The following is a 19,681-nucleotide window of genomic DNA, read 5'->3' as shown; positions in this document are numbered from 1 at the left end:
CTCAGCCATAAAAAAAGAATGAAATAATACCATTTGCATGGATGGACCTAGAGATTATCATACTAAGCAGAGTTAAGTCAGAGAAAGACAAATACCGTATGATACCACTTTTACGTGCAATCTAAAATATGACACAATCAGGCTTCCCTGGTGGCACAGTGGTTGAGAGTCCGCCTGCCAATGCAGGGGATGCGGGTTCGTGCCCCGGTCCGGGAAGATCCCGCATGCCGCGGAGCGGCTGGGCCCGTGAGCCATGGCCGCTGAGCCTGCGCGTCCGGAGCCTGTGCTCCGCAACGGGAGAGGCCGGGACAGTGAGAGGCCTGCATACCGCAACAAAAAAATAAATAAATAAAATATGACACAATGGACTTATCTATGAAACAGAAACAGACTCACAGACATAGAGAACAGACTTGTGGTTGCCAAGGGGGAGGGGTGGGGGAGGGATGGATTAGGAGTTTGGGATTAGCAGAGGCAAACTATTATATAGAGAACGGATAAACAACAAGGTCCTACTGTAGAGCACAGGGAACTATATTCAATATCCTGTGATAAACCATAATGGAAAAGAATATGAAAAAAGAATGTATATATGTGTATAACTGAATCACTTTTCTGTACAGCAGAAATGAACACATTGTAAATCAACTATACGTCAAAAATTTTTGTAAAAATTATAGATGGGTGAGGTCTGGTGCTCACAACACCCACACCTAGAGGGTCAATTCTCATATACACACGGCCTTTCCAGCTATACGATCCACAGTGATGTTTCATTGCTGACCAAATTCTAAAGCCTGAATGTCAGCCAGTTCTTTAAAGTGGCTCCAAAATTCTTTCATACAAAGGTGACGTGGGTCTAGTGTCCACTCCCAGAAGCAGAGTGGACCTGGACGGCAGGCACTCTGGCTTGAGAACTGGCACCAGGGAGAGGCTGGACCCCGGGCCCGAGCAGCCATGAAGCACTGTGACAAAGGGACCAGTGAACAGTGCAGCTAAGGAAGGAAGCCAGAGGTCAGCCTGACGGCAGCAGTATCAGACCACAGGTCAGAGGAGCAGGAAACAGGTCTAGGGCTGTGACCTGGCCAGTCAGGACCAGGTGGGGAAGGGAAGTGGCCAGCAAGATGGACCGAGGCAAATATTTCAGGATGCAGCCTGGGAGCACGGGGAGGGTGCCGGGCGCCTTTTGGATCAGAGCCAACAGTAGGAGGTGGGGATGGGCCTTCCAGTTTAAAGGCCTTTGCAAATGACTTTGCTTAAGGTATTCTGAGGGGCAGTATTTATACTATTTAATAATCTGGGTTGGGAGGGAATTCTCATTTCTTCAGAAACTTCACACAGACCTTTGGAAGTTTGAGATTGAAGTAAACAGGCTCAAAACTTAATCTCCAGCCCCTTCCCTTCTCCAGGCTTCCATACATCAATGAAGGATGCCTCTGGGGACAAAACTCCCTTAAAATGACATTACGTGAACAACAGTGAGAGCATAAGTTACGTGAGCCACAGTGGTGGGCATCACGTAGCTGAACGACCAAAGTTCTCTATGTTCACAGGGTGCGGTCGTACAAGGCGGAAGTTGCACATGCGAACCTCCCGCCCATCCAGGATCTTTATTCTTGTCTTCACCCCTTGATCCGCTTTGTGGCCAGCAGCGTCCTGCTTTCTAAACCACTCACCTTATGAACAGTAGCAGCAACAGCTATGCCCACGTATGGAGTCGTAGGTTGTGCTAACTCCTTTACTCGTAATACATGGTAGGATCCTTGCAACGATCCCCACGGTAAATGGTGTCATTATTCCCGTTTTACGGATGAGGAAACTGAGGCTCATAACGGTGAAGCAACTTGCACAAGGTCACCGGCAATGGGCAGATCTGGAGTTAAATCCAAGTCTGTTTGACACCAAAGCCCAGGCTTTTGACCACTCTGCTGAGGTTCTAATGAGAATGGGTTACAGCTGCTGATGGATTAATTACACCCAGGGAATGTAAGTTCTAGGCCCTGCTCTCAGGATCTATATTTCAATACAGATGTAATTTATATTTTTAATTTATAAAACATATAAATGTAAAATATTTATATTTAATATACTTTATATTCATATGTTTTATCTTCAGTTGTGGAACAAAAGTTTAGGTCCCAAATTATTTTTTTAATTTATTTTTTCACTGAAAGTATAGTTGATTTACAACATTGTGTGAATTTCTGCTGTACAGCAAAGTGACTCAGTTATACACACATATATTCTTTTCCGTCATGCTTTATTACAGGATACTGACTATAGTTCCCTGTGCTCTGCAGTAGGACCTTGCTGTTTATCCATTCTCTCTCTATATGATAGTTTGCCTCTGCTCATCCCACAATCCCAGTCCGTCCCCCCTCCCCCTTGGCGACCACAGGTCTGTTCTCTAGGTCTGTGTGCCGGTTACTGTTTTGGGTCCCAAATTAAAAGGATGGGAGGCAGGAGGGAGAGGGCTGGGTGACAGAGGGGGTGAGGCTGCCTAAGGCCAGGTGTGCTGCAGGGGGGTTGGTTATCCTTTTAGGACCACCGGAGTGAGTGCTCTGAAAAGGTTGGGAGGCTCTGATCCACTTCTTCCAGAGTCTGGGAGGAGAAGCAGCTCAGGGCTGCCCGGGCCCCTGCCAAACCTATTTTCAGTGCCTGCACGCATTTGGCCAACGTTCTTATGGACGTGCCCTGTGGCCTGGAGCACGCCGTTCCACCCCAGCCCCGAAACCTCAGACACGCTCGTGCTCCATGCTTTGCCTCCTGCCCTCCCTCTGAACGGTCCCCTTCCTCATACGGCCCACGTGCTGCTGCTGAGAATAAAACGGCAAACGCATTGTATTCACTATCCAAACACGCTACACATCTTAACTCGTTCGATTATGTTTCCAGAGCATTCGAGAAGTTTTTTCTAAATAATCCTCTTTGCTCTCATCCCAAAGGACGTTCTTAAGTTCCTTGTATCTTTTCTTCCTTCTGATGACCATGTTTCTGACAACCTGGCGTGTCACTAGAACGCGTCCTTTCTGTCAACAGAGGGGCACAGTCGGGCTCCCTCCTAGATCTGCGTCACCCCTGCTTTGCCCCTCTGCTCTCCCACCCGCCTCCCAGAGCCCTGCTCTGGGGCATCTGCCGCTCCTTCCAGGCCTCTGAGGGGCGTGCCTGTGAATTTACTTCTATTTTCTTCCACGACCCTTCTTTCCTATCGACGCCATATTTGCAGAATTGTGACCGTCCCTCAGAATTGGCTTTAAACATTGCATTTAAACTTATTTATCTTTAAGGCATAAAGTCATCAGCTCTGAAACCCGATGCCGGCCACAGAGTCGGCCCCTCTTCCTTCTCCCGGGCTCAGCTGTGGACTAGCACGTAAATTGGGAAGGACCGTAAAATAGCGAGCGACAGCTGCACACCCCACACGCTGTCACTCCTCTCACGCTGAGGAAGGTCTGTGGCTGGTCTTCTCTGCTTCCTTCCATCCCTTCAAGAAAAAAGAAAAGCGCTCGGCGGACTTCCATCGACCTTGCCTGGCCCGAGGACAAAACAAAGAAAATCTCTTTACAACAACCATTAAGTCACCGTGAAATCTGGGTCCTCATTCTCGTGGTTTTGATAAATATGAGGTGTGCTGAAATTAGAGATCATAAATTTGGGAACCAAGAAGAGATTGCCTGGATTTAATAGAACAAGGTGCTACAAGAAATCTGTCCTCTTAAAGTTAATTAAAGGAAGTGGAAATGCTCATGTGTTAGCAGAATCCAGCCCTCCAAGGAACGGTTCGTGAATATACGTGTAGAAATGCGTGCACAACTTGTAGGTGTCATGTGTATGGACACACAGTGTGTCTGCATTTATATACAACATCTTCTGGTTCAGAAGACCTAAATGGACATTTCTCCAAAGAAGATATACAGATGGTCAACAGGCACATGAAAAGATGCTCAACATCACTAATTTTTAGAGAAATGCAAATCAAAACCACAATGAGGTATCACCTCACACCGGTCAGAATGACCATCATCACAAAGTCTACAAATAACAAATGCCGGAGAGGGTGTGGAGAAAAGGGAACCCTCCTACATTGCTGGTGGGAATGCAAATTGGTACAGCGACTATGGAGAACAGTATGGGGATTCCTCAAAAAATAAAACTAGAGTTGCCATATGATGCAGCAGTCCCACTCCTGGGCATAAATCTGGACAAAACTCTAATTCAAAAAGTTACAGGCACCCCAATGTTCACTGCAACACTACTTAAAATAGCCAGGATATGGAAACAACCTGGATGTCCATCGACAGATGAATGGATAAAGAAGATGTGGCACATATATACAGTGGAATACTACTCAGCCATAAAAAAGAATGAAATAATGCCATTTGCAGCCACATGGATGGACCTAGAGATGATCATACTAAGTGAAGTAAGTCAGAAAGAGAAAGGCAAATACCGTACACTATCAATTATATGTGGAATCTAACATATGACACAAATGAACTTATCTATGAAAGAGAAACAGACTCATAGACACAGAGAACAGACTTGCGGTTGCCAAGGGGGATGGGGATGGGAGAGGGATGGACTGGGAGTTTGGGATTAGCAGATGCAAACGATTATATAGAGAGAATGGATAAACAACAAGGTCCTACTGTAGAGCACAGGGAACTATATTCAGTGTTCTGTGATAAACCATAATGGAAATGCATATGGAAAAGAATGTACATGGGGCTTCCCTGGTGGCGCAGTGGTTAAGAATCCATACTCCCAATGCAGGGGTCCTGGGTTCGATCCCTGGTCAGGGAACAAGATCCCATGTGCATGCCACAACTAAGGAGCCCACCTGCCACAACTAAGGAACCTGCGAGCCACAACTAAGACCCAGCACAACCAAATAAATAAATAAATATTCTTTTTTAAAAAAAGGAGAAGAATGGGCTTCCCTGGTGGCGCAGTGGTTGAGAGTCCGCCCGCCGATGCAGGGGACACGGGTTCGTGCCCCGGTCCGGGAAGATCCCACATGCCGCGGAGCGGCTGGGCCCGTGAGCCATGGCCGCTGAGCCTGTGCGTCCGGAGCCTGTGCTCCGCAACGGGAGAGGCCACAACAGTGAGAGGCCTGCGTACCGCAAAAAAAAAAAAAAAAAAAAAGGGAGAAGAATGAACATATTTGTATAACTGGATCACTTTGCTGTACAGCAGAAATTAACACAACATTGTAAGTCAACTATGTTTCAATTAAAACAAAACCCAAACCCCCCAAAACAACAACAACCAAAAATGCAGGCAGCGTAGTAACACCCCAAGCTAAGCTTAAGGTATGGCTTGGTTGTGAAGCCATTGGCCCCCATCTTGGAACCCCCACGGCTTTGTGCTGCTGGAGCTGGAACTCAGCACGCTCAGTTTCTGCTCTGCTGGATGCCTCCCGATTAGGCTCCACCAACAGGAGGCACTAGAGGGAGATCGGAGGCAGGGGTCGGGGGAAGGAGCAGGCCCCTTCCTGCGTGCTTCCTGGCTTGCCAGTTACGCACCAGGGCCCCTCCCTCTGGACCTGGACGCTGGCCGTTGAGTCCACCAGCAGCTGGTCCCAGTCTCTGGCCCTTTCCCCACACCCAGCAGCAGCCCCATCACCCCTCCCCTCAGAGCTTTCAGCCCTGGCCCTGCTGCTGTCCCCTCCAGGAGGTCCCAGTTCTGCAGCCCCTCCCCCAAGCCTCTAGGTCTGATGACACCCACTTCTTCCCTTTGTTCCTCCAGCCCCTGGTTACGGAAGCTGCTTCCTGCACTTATTATTCCTTTCTTATTTCAGGGTCTGCCTTATACATTTGGAGTTCTCCAATACCTGTTTAACCAATTTCTTATATTAAATTCTCTCTGCTAAATAGTGTTGTTTCTAGTTTCCTGACTAGTTCAGAAAATTAGGAAATCAAATTATACGTATACAGAAACAACCGTATGAAGCTATGTAAAAGCAGGTGGGGAACAGGGGAAAGTAGCAGAAGGAAATTTAGCGAAATCCTAATAAGTGGCTGTGTTAGAGGGTTAGTCTTACGGTGATTTTTTTTCCTCCCTTCATTCCTACTTCTGAGACTTTTTTTGGTAAGGTGGTTACATGACTTTCGTACTAAGAATATGTATCTTTATATATTTTAAAAAAGAGGATTTGATGCCCAATAAAAGACTATGTAGCCGGAAGAGAGATGGGCCTATAAAACCGGGTGAATTATAATCTGGGTAATGAAAAGTGATTGCCAATGTGATCACAATTCTATCGTGGGTATCTTTTGAAAAAGAGAAGTGGTGTCCCAGCTCTCCAAGGGGCGAAAATGGTACAGTTCAGAGATAACGAAATGAGAAGACTGATGTGGGTCTCCAACAAATTCTTCAACAGCCTATTGCGTAGATGAGAACGCTGGGCGAAAGCTTGGGTTTACAGACACCATATTATGCCAGATTCCCCTCATTTCCTTCTCTGTTGGGTTATTATATGGGTTGATCATGTATTCACTTATTTATTCGTTCGCTCATTCATCGAACAGACATGAATTACGTAAATGTTCCACGAACTACGCTCCGGGAAGTGTCTTGGCGATGAAGACAGAAATACAAGCTTCTCGTAGGAGAGAAAAGGTACATGACATTCAGATGCTGTCAACATATGTCCTAGAAAATAAACTCTTCCACTTTAAGCTTTTTATTTTACCTAATACTATGCAAAAGAGATATCTGTATTTTATACCTGGGCCTCACACATCAGTGCCCCCCAGCCCCTGCTTCTGGTGGGGGATGGATTTCGGGGCCTGGGAAGGATGAGGGTTTGGGGTAAGGCCAGATTGGCATGGGTGGGGTGAGGGACGGTTCCGGGGTGGGGGGGTGTTAGGCACCATCTGGCAGCCAAAATGCATAAAACCAGGCAGCATGTGTTTTCCACACTTGCTCATCACAGCAGGGGCCGTCAATCATTCTCAATAAGAGGTGTGCTCACTCTCTTGGTTTCACATGAACATGGAACGGTCCACGTATCAGATTCTCTGATTCCCCCTTAAAGCTGCAGTGGTCAAATGCATTTGCTTCCTAGTAATAAACAGATTTAGCTGATTAGTAATGGAAGCCATTCCATTCTTGATATGGACACTCCTGCTTTTTTTGGTATCCTTTCTGATTTGATTGTCCTTATTAAGTACACACAGGACATCAGGGGGAGGGAATGACTTGTCCACAGTAGGATCTTCTATTCTCAAATCCAAACTTAAATAAATTTCTAACTGTCCTTTTGGTACTCCCTGTCGTGTGCACATGTCTTGGTTAAAATTCTAAAACTCCACTATGATGAGGGTTGGGAAGACAAGACTAAAACATTTGAGGGGTTAACCCAGATATAGATGTTCCTACATCTTTATTCTTTTTTCCCTCTGATGATAAAGAGAGCGTACCCATACAAATTACAAGCCGATGGGAATGAATAAAGTAGAAAGTGAAAGTTTCCCACAATTAGCAATGGCAGGTGTTGGAGAAGAAATAAGAGAGGGGGCTTGGTTGACCATGATCCTTGGTAATTAACAGTGAGTTTACTTTCAGGCTACAGTAGTAGGGATGAATCAAAATGCTCTGCTTCAGGGCAGGTGAGGCCCCCAAGCACATCTTTGCAATAAAATGTGGTAAAGACTCCAGTGGAACAATAGCCAGGACATGGAAGCAACCTAAATGCCCACCAGCAGATGGAATGGATAAAGAAGATGTGGTAGACACATGCACCCCTATGTTCATAGCAGCACTATTTACAATAGCCAAGACATGGAAACAACGTAAATGTCCATGGACAGATGAATGGATAAAGAAGATGTGGTAGATACATGCCATGGAAGACTACTCAGCCATGAAAAAGGATGAAATAATCCCATGTGCAGCAATATGGATGCAACTAGAGATTATCTTCCTAAGTGAAGTAAGCCACACAGGGAAAGACGAAAATCATATGCTATCGCTTATACATGGAATCTAAAGTATGACACTAAGGAACTTTTCTATGAAACAAAAACAGACTCATAGACATAGAGAACATACTTGTGGTTGCCAAAGGGGAGGGAAGGGCTGGGAGTTTGAGGTTAGCAGATGCAAACTATTATATATAGGATGGATAAGCAACAAGGTCCTACTGTATAGCACAGGGAACTATATTCAATGTCCTGTGATAAACCATCATGGAAAAGAATATGAAAAAGGATATATATACATGTGTATAAATGAATCACTTCGCTGTACAGCAGAAATTAACACAACATTGTAAATCAACTAGACTTCAATTAAAAAAAAACAAAAGACTCTCCTGGAAGATCAAGAAGAAAACAGTGTGAGCATCAGGGCAGAGGCGAAGAGGAATGTTTGGGGATGTGAGGCTCCAGGCTGGTGTTCACTCATAGCTCAAGGTTACCATCCTTAGCCTTAAACAACAACCAATTTATATATACTCCACCATACTTCAAAACTATAAAGTGATCTATTAAAATGTATATTACACTGGAAGAGAAAATAAGTTGTGAGCAGGGGGCAAGAGAATTAGGGTAAGAAAAGTAAGATTAACCCATGAGTAAGTTTTGGTCCAAAATCAGTATTTGTTGAAATAATACACAAAAACCATTTGTAGGAGTCCCTATACATTTGCCAAAGATGGGCCACAACTTGGTTCCAAGCTTTCAGGTACGCATACAAAAAAAGAGAACTCTGGGGCTTCCCTGGTGGCGCAGTGGTTGAGAGTCCGCCTGCCGATGCAGGGGACACGGGTTCGTGCCCCGGTCCGGGAAGATCCCACGTGCTGCGGGGCGGCTGGGCCCGTGAGCCATGGCCGCTGAGCCTGCGCGTCCGGAGCCTGTGCTCCGCAACGGGAGAGGCCACAGCAGTGAGAGGCCCGCGTACCGCAAAAAAAAAAAAAAAAAAAAAAAAAAAAAAAGAACTCTGATCACATTGTCAATCACTTAATTATTGTACTTAATTAATTGCTTAAATATACCATTGAATCAGCCACGTAAAACACAACTCTTCATGCTACGGAGTGAGAAAGAATTTTTCCCTGTGGACCTTCATAAAGAAGACACCAAGTGATACATGATGTGTCCCGGTGGCCTTTAAAAGTTCAAAAGGCTTACTTCACTCTGTGTGACAGGCTCTAGGTCTATCCACCTCGCTGTAAATAACTCAGTTTCATTTCTTTTTATGGCTGAGTAACATTCCACTGTATATATGTGCCACATCTTCTTTATCCATTCATCTGTCGATGGACGCTTAGGTTGCTTCCATGTCCTGGCTATTGTAAATAGAGCTGCAGTGAACATTGTGGTACATGTCTCTTTCTGAATTATGGTTTTCTCAATGAGTTTTGTGAAGATGTTTCTTATATCAACTGTCAAGGAGATGAAGTCAAAATACCATCACCCAATTCAGGAAGAGAAACGTTATGGGAAAATAAAAATTATGTGGTTTGAGTATATAACTTATCCTAAATGTTCTATTCATTTATTTATTTAGAACAAATATGTATAGAGACTCTGCCGTGTTCCCGGCAATGGCAGCCGTGGAAAAGTACTGCTTGGATCGTCTGGTGTGAGGGGACCCAGCTGCTTCTCTTCCAGACTCACCACCACATTCGCACCAAGGCCACTGTCCCCCAAGCTGCTTTCGATCCAATGACAGAGCACAGTAGAGAGGACCAGATAGAAAGGGTCCCTGCCCCATGTGAGATGACTCTACCACGTAAGTCATGCTAAGAATTTGGAACTTTATCCCTCAAAATGTTTTTATGTTTCATTTTGTTTTTAAATGCCCACAGCCTTAAAATAGGAGACTTTAAGCAGTGGAGTGTCACCATCAGGTTGAAGGAGTTTGTCTGAGTCAAAAGGCTTGACAATTGATGAAGTTGAACAGGTGGCGGGAACGGAGCCAGCCTCGGGGCCCCATCTGTCTGAAGGCAGGGGATCTTCCCCGAGTGTTGCGTTTAGTCTAAGCTTTTGAATCACCCGCACTGTAGGGGACAAAGGCTGCTGAGACAGTCAGCAAACAGAGACGGGAGGTGAGGAGTTCCTCCCTTTTTTTTTTTTCTGGAATCCATCAAGTTTGGGTGCAGCTGATCTGGATTTGGAAAGGTAGAGCAAGAAGGCTTCCAGACAGCCAGCAGGACGAAGCAGCCACGGTGCCCCTCCTGCTCATTCCTCGGGCAGCTCAGCCTCACAGCCCCTGTCCTCGGTCTTTGGACATTCTGCTCCCTCGCCTGGACAGCTCATCTTCCTTCCGGTCTGGCTAACTGGGGCTGATCTTTACGTCCCAACAGTCATGTCCTTTACCCCAAGAACCCACTTCCTCGGCTGGGTCAGGTGCACAACATGTCCCCTATCACTGTTCACTTAGATCACTTTACTTTTTATTCATTTTATTTTTCTTTTCCATGATGGTTTATCACAGGATGTTGACTATAGTTCCCTGTGCTCTACAGTAGGACCTGTTGTTTATCCGTTCTATGTATATGAGTTTACCTCTCATCCCAAACTCCCACTCCATCCCTCCCTCATCCTCCTCCCCCTTGGCAACCACCAGTCTGTGCTCTATGTCTGTGAGTCTGTTTCTGTTTCGTAGATAGGTTCATTTGTGTCATATTTTAGATTCCACATATAAGTGACATCATATGGTATTTCCCTTTCTCTTTCTGACTTACTTCATTTACTGTGATCATCTCTAGGTCCATCCGTGTTGCTGCAAATGGCATTATTTCGTTCCTTTTTCATGGCTGAGTAGTATTCCATTGTATATATGTACCACATCTTCTGTATCCATTCATCTGTTGATGGACTTTTAGGCTGTTTCCATGTCTTGACTATTGTCAATAGTGCTGCTACGAACATGGGGTGTGTGTATGTTTTTGAATTAGAGTTTTGTATGGATGTATACGCTCAGGAGCGGGATTACTTAGCTCACTTTAGAAAGCTTTGCTTGAAGGGTCACCATCTACGGCTGGACAGGTGACACCTTACAGTGGGGGGCCATTTATACCATAGTCTATGGGAATAATGTCCCCTGAAGTTGGCCAGTGCACACCCTGTGCAGCTGTACATCTTCACCCTGATTGCCTGTTTTGTATGCCTTCCCCCATTAGATTGACAACTCCAGAAAGTCCCAGACCACATCTCTTAGCACTATTGCTGGTAACTATTAAGCTAGCAGATCTATCCTTGTTAATGCAGATAATGGTGAAATGGAATCTCCCCACTTGGATTTATTATACCTAAATTTTTCCTACGCAATGTGTTTGTAATCAGATTTAAGTTAGTAAGATCCTCAGTGACATCTTTGCATTTTTGTTTCATAGGCTGTGGCATTACCGCAACCAGATTTCCCGCCCCTTCTATTTCCTAACAACCTTCATCAAACTGCCCCCTGGAAGGGCGAAGCCTCACAGTTGCAGGGATGGATGTGAGCTGAGATGAGTTTTAAGGGCTCAGCAATCTGCTGACAGAGGATGAAAGGAGGGAGTTGAGGACCAGTCAGAAGAAGTTCCACCCCCAACGTTGGCATCCATCTCCGTGCCCCCCTGCCCTCCCCACCTGCAGGGAGGCTAGCAAATGGAGTTCTGTCATCGGGCGCATTGCTGGTAAGAAGGGAGGGTAGATCTGAAGAGGCACCAGCAGTCCTGACACAGACTCGAAAGGAAGACTCTGCTCAAATGCTGGGCTGAAAGCAAATGACCACTTTCTGCTCACCCAGCTTGGACTAGCTCCATATAAGACGAAGGCTGTTTGCCAGGGGGACCTTCTGTGCTGGCCCTCTGGGGTTGAATAAAGGCCAAATATTCCCCACATCTATTCTGCCCAAGGTTCTGCATACAGTTCGGAGAAATTTTCCTTTTTGGTGAATACAACCACCTCTGAAAACATGACCACAAAGGCATTCAGTCCCCAGAGACCCCCAAAGACCGATGAGACGTGGAAACAGGAAAGGTAATGTACGAATTCAGAAAAATCATGCCCTGCTTGCTCCTGTAACTCAAGCAAACTACTTTCATAATTTAAAGCAACAAACCACACAAAACCCCGTATGAAGAATGCCTTCAGTGAAAAGGAGGGCGTGAGTCAAGAGACCTCAGGTTGGGCTCTCGCTGGTTTGGAGAACGTGGCAAGATGATCGAAGGTCCCGTTTAAATGGCGGTTGGAAATATGGAACTACGATGTGGGGATCGGGGTCCCAGAAAATGGATTTGATGGCTCATAGAGAAGAGGAGGAAGAGTATATAGAAAGAAGTGACAAATTCCCAGAGGATTCTGCTCACCCGCCCGGCTGTGTCTAAAATAACCAGCACCAACCCCTTCCAAGTCAACCCATGTCTTCAAGGACCAATCAACAGATAATACTAAGTGCCCATCCATTTGAAAAGAGGGATAATCTGCGACTAAGAAACACGCAATGAAGGTGATCTAAAATGATAACTTTGGTAGAAAACGTGCTTAAAGATGTGTGTCTAAATATGTCAGTATTTACCATATAACTGAGGAGTGCTTTCTTCCCTCTGAAATTAAATTTTGCAATTTAAGACAACTCACTCTGATGAAAGGACCGTTTATTCACTAAGGAAGTTATTTCTGTGCAACGTTAATCATCTTAAGCTCAGGGTTTCTCCAGAGGGATTATTACCACTTTGTTACAGGAAAGAAACCACATTACTAGACTAGTATCCTCGCTAACACTGTAAGATGGAATTTAGAAATATGATGGGCGTTATGACTTCCCTGTGGGCGCCATGATCACACATGGGCACCATTATCGCCGGTGGAAAAGACGGCAACTGCTTTGGGTGCAATGGAAACGACACATTAATGAAACTGACCAGGCTGACGTGTTCTTGAGCGCTGATGGAATTCACGGAAAAAGCCCTATTTGTGAGCAGCTTAAATAATTGGAAGATCCTGACTGACATTCACCGCCGTGACGATGACAGACTTAATTCCAGAATTTCACATAACGGTGTAGCGTGTTGAGAAAAGTGAATAATCCTTACTCTTTTAGACACCCAGATATGCATTAAGCATTTTAAATAATGCTCTTATACCTAAAACTATTTGAGACTATCAACTGGGGCTCGGCTCTGGCAAAAACTGTGCCATTGGGAGAATTCCTTACATATCTCAACAGTCTCTGTTCCCAATGAAATGGGCATTCATTACGTATTTCAGTATTTTTCCCTTTCTCCCCGCCAGCAGAGATTGCAAACATGGTACCAGGATCTCGCTTCTTCCCCGGCAGGCGTCACTAGTCAGTCTCGGCATACTTGCTTGCTAAGCCCAGACCAGCTTTCCAGAGATAACACCTCAGTGATAGGCCAGTGGGTCGGCGCTTGGGTGAAACAAAGTTGCCCTTCCTGTCCCCCAGGATAGCTCTACAGACCTGGTTTAAAAAGTTAGCTACGTTCCATATATTCAGCTCTCTAGAAAATTTCTTTTTATGACTGTCAAAAGTGTTTCTCAATAGGTTATTGGGAAACCAGATGTGATTATACATAATTAAAACACCACCAATCTTTTAAACTCACACATGTAGAAGATAAGATATGATAAAATGGTCAGCCAACTCATGTATAAAAACCTGAGTGATACCTTTCATAAATATATTTTTGTATAATGGAGTAAACCCGTAAGCACAGTTAAGTTTTATTGATCTGTGGAATATTAGTATCTGAGAGGAGATCGATTCATCATACTTTTTTAAATTCAAGCATAGTTGACTTACAATATTATATTATTTTCATGTGTACAGCATAGCGATATGGTATTTTTACAGACTGTACTCCATTAAAAGTTATTACAAGATAATGGCTATAATTCCCTGTGCTGCACAATAGATCCCCGTTGCTTATCTGTCACACTTTAACACTGCACTTTTTGCCATGGCAGTAGCTATCATAACATCACGAAAACATAATCGTCTTCAAAAAATAATCTTATCTAGGAAGGTTTTTTTTTTTATGTTACCATAAACTGCAAAGTAACTTGATTATTAGGTAAATTGTATCAGCAAAAGCTTAGCTTCTAGTGTCATGCTTTGTAACATCTTTATCCTCAAGTCCATTCCCAGAAAAGCCTTCCTCAGAAGAGGGTAACTTCCGGCTCTAAACATCAACAGCCTCAAATGCTGTGATCATTATTTCTTTCCATTGGAATAGTTGAACCATAAGCCCAAGGCTACTAAGAGCTTACACAGGTGGCAGGGAAATAACCCAAACAGGACTGGAAGACTTCTCAGCTTCTTTGCCATCCTTAACCTGGGGACCATCTCCTTCTCGGGATGTGGAAGAAGCTGGGGGGCAGGTGTGGGGCAGGCTACCTACTGTCCCTCCTGTGTCCCTGTCTCCTGTCTCTTCTCTACTGCACCCCAGGAAGCGACGGAAGAGACCTGGGAGGCATGAGGTGTTCATTTAAGGAAAGGATTTGTGTAAAAGGGAAAGCCAAAAATCTATCACACACACTGGCTGTAAGCCAACTCTTTTTTTAAAAAAAAATAATTTTATTTATTTATTTTTGGCAGCGTTGGGTCTTCATTGCTGCACGCGGGCTTTTCTCTAGTTGCGGCGAGAGGGAGCTACTCTTCATTGCGGTGCACAGGCTTGTGCTTGCGGTGGCTTCCCTTGTTGCAGAGCACGGGCTCTGGGCATGCGGGCTTCAGTAGTTGTGGCTTGCGGGCTCTAGAGCGCAGGCTCAGTAGTCGTGGCGCACGGGCTTAGTTGCTCCGTGGCATGTGGGATCTTCCCGGACCAGGGCTGGAACCCGTGTCCCCTGCATTGGCAGGCGTATTCTTAACCACTGAGTCACCAGGGAAGTCCAGCCAACTCTTTAAGGTAAAAGCAAGGCACAGAGCACTTCTCCATTTGCAGTGAACGTGGGAGCTGAGTGTTTGCTGGATTCTCTTTTCTGCTCCGCAAGCATTAAGCCACCTGAGAGCAGAGGACTCAGCCCACTCATTAGCACTGTTGGGGGATTCGGCTGGAGGTGGCCTGTTTTCTTTTCTGTAAGATGGGGTGATGATTCTTGCACTGCCTGCTTTGCAGCATCCAGGGAGGGGAGGAGGGGAGAGAAATGACATCACGCACGTGTAAGCGCTCTGGCTGCTAGGGCAAGAGTCCCCAGAGAGCCAGCGCGAGGTATTATTTTATTGTCATCCTTATCATCTTATGTCTATCTGATAAACTTCAGGACATACAGCTCTTTCTTGGATTCAAACAAGATGAAAGAGAGATTTAGATAAAGTGCAATACTGTCAAACTCACCTTCTGGTTTATTTCCAGCCTCCACCTACCCATGGTTTTCAACCCTGACTCAGCACTCAGAATTAATCGTAGGTTTTAGTTTATTAAAAACATACATTTTTGAAGATCCCACTTATAAGTGATATCATATGGAATCTAAAAAAAAAGGATACAAATGAACTTACTTACAGAACAGAATAGACCCACAGATATAGAAACAAACCTATGATTGCCAAAGGGGAAAGGCGGGGAGTGGGGGGATAAATTAGCAGGCTGACATTAACATATACACACGACTGTATATGAAACAGACAACCAACACGCACCTACTGTGCAGCACAGGGAACTCTACTCAATTTTTGCAATAACCTATAAGGTAAAAGAATGTGATAAAGAATATACCTTCTTTATTTAAATTTTTTATTGAAGTCTAGTTGATTTACAATGTTGTGTTAATTTCTGCTGTACAGCAAAGTGACTCAGTTATACACATGTATGCATTCTTGAAAAAGAAGATATATTCTTTTTATACATATATGTATACCTGAATCATCAAAACTAACACAGGAAACTAACATCTGAAACTAACATAACATTGTAAATCAACTATAATTTTTTAAAAAACTGGAAAAAATAAAATGAAATTCTCACTATGTACTGACAAAACAACAAACACCCAAACATTTTTTTTTTGGCGGTACACAGGCCTCTCACTGTTGTGGCCTCTCCCGTTGCGGAGCACAGGCTCCGGACGCGCAGGCTCAGCGGCCATGGCCCACGGGCCCAGCTGCTCCGCGGCATGTGGGATCTTCCCGGACCAGGGCACGAACCCGCGTCCCTTGCCTCGGCAGGCGGACTCAACTACTGCGCCACCAGGGAAGCCCCCAAACATTTCTTAAACATAGAGAAGTCATGCAAAGCTTTAGCCCAGGACTGGACAGGATCCAGTGGGTTCTCTGTTTAAAAGTTCCACTAGCGATCCTGTTGCTCAGCCAGGGTTGGGAACCACACACCAGGTGATTCAGGGCCATTGTATTAACCCTACACTCCATTCAGACCCCAGATCTCTTTTCTCCCAAGCACACGTCTGGGTGCAATGGGCAGCGATGTTGTAACATTCCACTGGCAGTGACTTTGCTTGGCCCTGGCCTCTCCTTCTTTTCCTTACCTTCCCAGGAGAAGCTACCTTCCCAGCATCAATTCTGCTCCCATCCTACCTCCTCTTTCTCTAATTAATTGTTATGATGACTTGGAATAGGAGCCACCTGAAGTAAATGTCCGCTCCATCTCTCAGCAGCTAACGTCTGACACAATCACCATGAGTAGTATAAAGGCAATGAAACACAGAATGAACTTTATTATACAAAAAGATATAGGCGTGCATTTCAAGTAAGTGTCTGGGATGACATTTTGCTGAATTCCAATTTTAAACTCAGCATTGAAATTATGTGGGTTTTTTTTTTCTTTTTTTTGGTTCCAGGTAACAACTTCATTAGCAAGACATGACTATGTTGATTCGTAGTAATCCTTTTCTCTTGGATGAAAACATTTTATTATCTTAAATGGTTTCTCTCCAACTCACCCCATCACTAGCAAGCATCATTTTAGCAGGGCTCATTCTAATCAGCTCAATGCTAGAGAAAGATTTTTGTGGCTTTGTCAATCCTTTTTTTTTTTTCTCCTGAGCTCATTTCTAGTTAAATTAATCTTTCTGTACGTTTGCTGTTAAAATCTTCTCTGGAGGGTACAGGTAAGACCATCAAACTGCTGACATCGAGAACGCTCCCCTTCTCACTTCCCTTAAGTTTTTCAGCGCATTCGTACAGTAATACTTCCCAGCTGGTAATGGACCCCGCTTCTGGAAGAGGAAGAAGCAAGAAACCCAGGCTAGCTCCCCAGCTGCATGCTATTACGTGATTTCCAATTCACAGGAAATGAACAATCATTTAGTCTTGACAGGTACATCCAGAAACTCAGTCTTCCTTTTCAACCTGAAAAAAACAAATCAGGGCCTGCAGAAGTTAAGCATTGAAGTATGCTTCCTATTTTTTTTTTTTTCTTTTTGCCAATGTTATGAGGATATCTTGTGAAAGCTTTTGAAAACACTCTGGGAAAATTCTGCCAATAGGCTTAGAAGCTGAGGAGGAAAAAAATAATCATCCGAAAAAATACTTTGTGCCCATGAAGATATGTAAGTGAGTGGTCCCTTGTGAGCTGGGCAAGGCTAGAAATATGTGATGGTAATTGGGGCATTAACCCAAATGGCCTCGTTAGTAGAGTCTTAGACCGAACAGGAAAGCGAAGTCATCGGCAGCGGACGCAGCCCCAGATCAGCCCCAGGATGAACAAAAAGCAATTACAAATATGCCAGGGAGAGGTTTTCTCTCCTTTATCCTGATGGATTGCTCCCTCGATTGAAAACACTTCTATTTTCTGAATGTAGTTTTCCAGAGTAGGAATAAAGCAACACCAAGCAACGCTCCCCCTTCGCCTCGCAGCTTTGCAGAGCCCGACCGGGGACCGGCCTTACTCTCTGCACTGTCCGGACGGCTGGGCGGATGCGGGCCCCCATTGTACAGATGACAAAGGGGGACCCGGGGGGCTTCGCAGGCTGCCCCTCTCCTAGCTGGGGGCGCCTGGCCGGCAGCTGTCCCTGCCGGCTCCTCGGCCAGTGCTGTTTAGTCTACTTAGCTGAGGATTTGAAAACATTGACTCCGGCTTAACTCGCTTTGCCCCCTATTATGGGCCATTTGTGTGTGTCAGTCTTTATCTCTGGACCTGAGTCAAACTTCACTCCTTTCTCCCACCTCCTGGTTCAGAAGAGAGAAGAAGAAGAAAAAAAAAAACAAAAAAACACCCAAAGCCTAAATATGGAACACATGTGCTTCTCAGCTGGGCTGTGGAGCGGGACTGGGGAAACGGGAACTGTCACTGGCCCTCTGTCCCCGGGTCTCGGGCTGCCCTCCCACCTGGGTCCCCCTGGCACTGCTACTGGCCCCAGCCTGAGGCCGAAATCACTCAACATCCACCTCTGGGGCCTGCCTTTTCTCCAACTTTCATCTTTTTGGGCTTCTCTGCATGTTTGGAGGTTGGTCTTACTGGCCTATGAAAAATCCGGTGTGCCTCAAGGTAGCTCAAGGGTAGCTTTGGAAGTGAGTCGCAGGAGGATGGTAGGCACCTTTGACGTAAAGATCCGGAATCTTCTGCCACCCCTCCGCCTGGGCCGCCATGCGCAGCGGTGACTCACGGTGAGGTCGTGCATTCCCAGGCGAGGTCTATAGTAGTTGGGGGGCTGAGCTATTTGCAGGTGCCTCTCGCAAACTGAGCGTCCTCATTCTAACTCCCCTCCACGCCGCCCTGGCATCTCCTGAAGCCGAGCTTCGTGGGGTGAACAGGAAGACTACAACACTTTTATTATCGTTGGCTTCCTTTGCTGAATTAGCGTTTATATTTTCCCAGTAGAAATCCCCAAATTGAAAATAGGTGTCAGCCAGCACCACTTTAGTTAAGGTTGTGTCAACATTTCCTATAAACCTTGTTTTTCTAGGGTTTATAACTAGACCATAAAAATGTGCTCAGCTCTGAAACTTGGCTTAGAAAGGAAACCTGGGAGTGAATTTGGCAGAATTTGAAGAGGGGGAAAAATAAGGCCAGCTGTTTTTAACATGTGCCTGTCCTAAAACGGAAATGATTGGAAGGTGCATATTCTCTTTGTGTGATTCAAATGGAGTTTCAGATTAAAAAAAAAACTCCTGGGGAGATTATTCCATTAATACGGGCTAATTGCACTTGTCAGTCTTTAGAGGAGACGTTAGTGGCTGAGGTATGGAACTCAACCCCCTGACTTCACATCTGTGGGTACCAGTTTCGGCAAAGCCGTTAGCTGCACATCATAACGTGATCTGGCAAATCATCCTCACACCTTTTAGTGCAGGAAACCACCAACGTTTCGAAGGAAGGAATCCTTCCTGATAAGAGGTTAATGGGCCGTTTCAAAATGCATGCTCGCTCAGAATAGCATCCCTTTACTCATGTTCACGTAATCTGCCGTTCACATTTACTGGATGACCCCGGAAAGCAGCTCCCGTAATGTCTGTAGGAGGGAAACATCCGATCCTTCTGAAAGTCTACCTTTTCCTGTGGGCGGGGTTAGTCTTCTGCGTCGCCAGCAGATCCCTCTGGCTGTGCTGGCAGGTCACTGGTACTTTGGAGGCAATCAAGCGACGTGTTGCCATGTGCCTGTGACGCCCTGGCCTGCATCTGTCTCTGGCCTTGGACTCTGGGAAGATGGCAGCCAGCAGGGGCTGGAGCATCGTGGAGGAAAGGAAGAAAGTGCTGGATTCAGCACCAGGAGAACCGAGTTCCAGCATCCTCTCTGGCCCTTCCCGACACTCGGCTAAGCTAGAGGCTTAC

The 19,681-nt window shown here is 45.4% G+C and overlaps 2 long non-coding RNA genes across 2 annotated transcripts in view; one reads left to right on the top strand and one right to left on the bottom strand.

The window, feature by feature from the left end:
* LOC141278120 (uncharacterized) overlaps window positions 1–19,681 on the bottom strand; it is a 170,424-nt gene that overhangs the window by 24,780 nt on the left and 125,963 nt on the right. The gene's annotated exons all lie outside the window — the stretch shown is intronic.
* LOC109549688 (uncharacterized) lies at window positions 543–12,567 on the top strand. Its single transcript, XR_002176079.3, has 3 exons — window positions 543–6,621; window positions 9,514–9,738; window positions 11,345–12,567. It is a non-coding gene; the product is annotated as an uncharacterized lncRNA (long non-coding RNA).

The sequence above is a fragment of the Tursiops truncatus genome, chromosome 2 (assembly GCF_011762595.2).
Source record: "Tursiops truncatus isolate mTurTru1 chromosome 2, mTurTru1.mat.Y, whole genome shotgun sequence".
Lineage (NCBI taxonomy): Eukaryota > Metazoa > Chordata > Mammalia > Artiodactyla > Delphinidae > Tursiops > Tursiops truncatus.
Note: the sequence above shows the minus strand (reverse complement) of the source record. Positions and strands in the feature narration are given on the sequence as shown.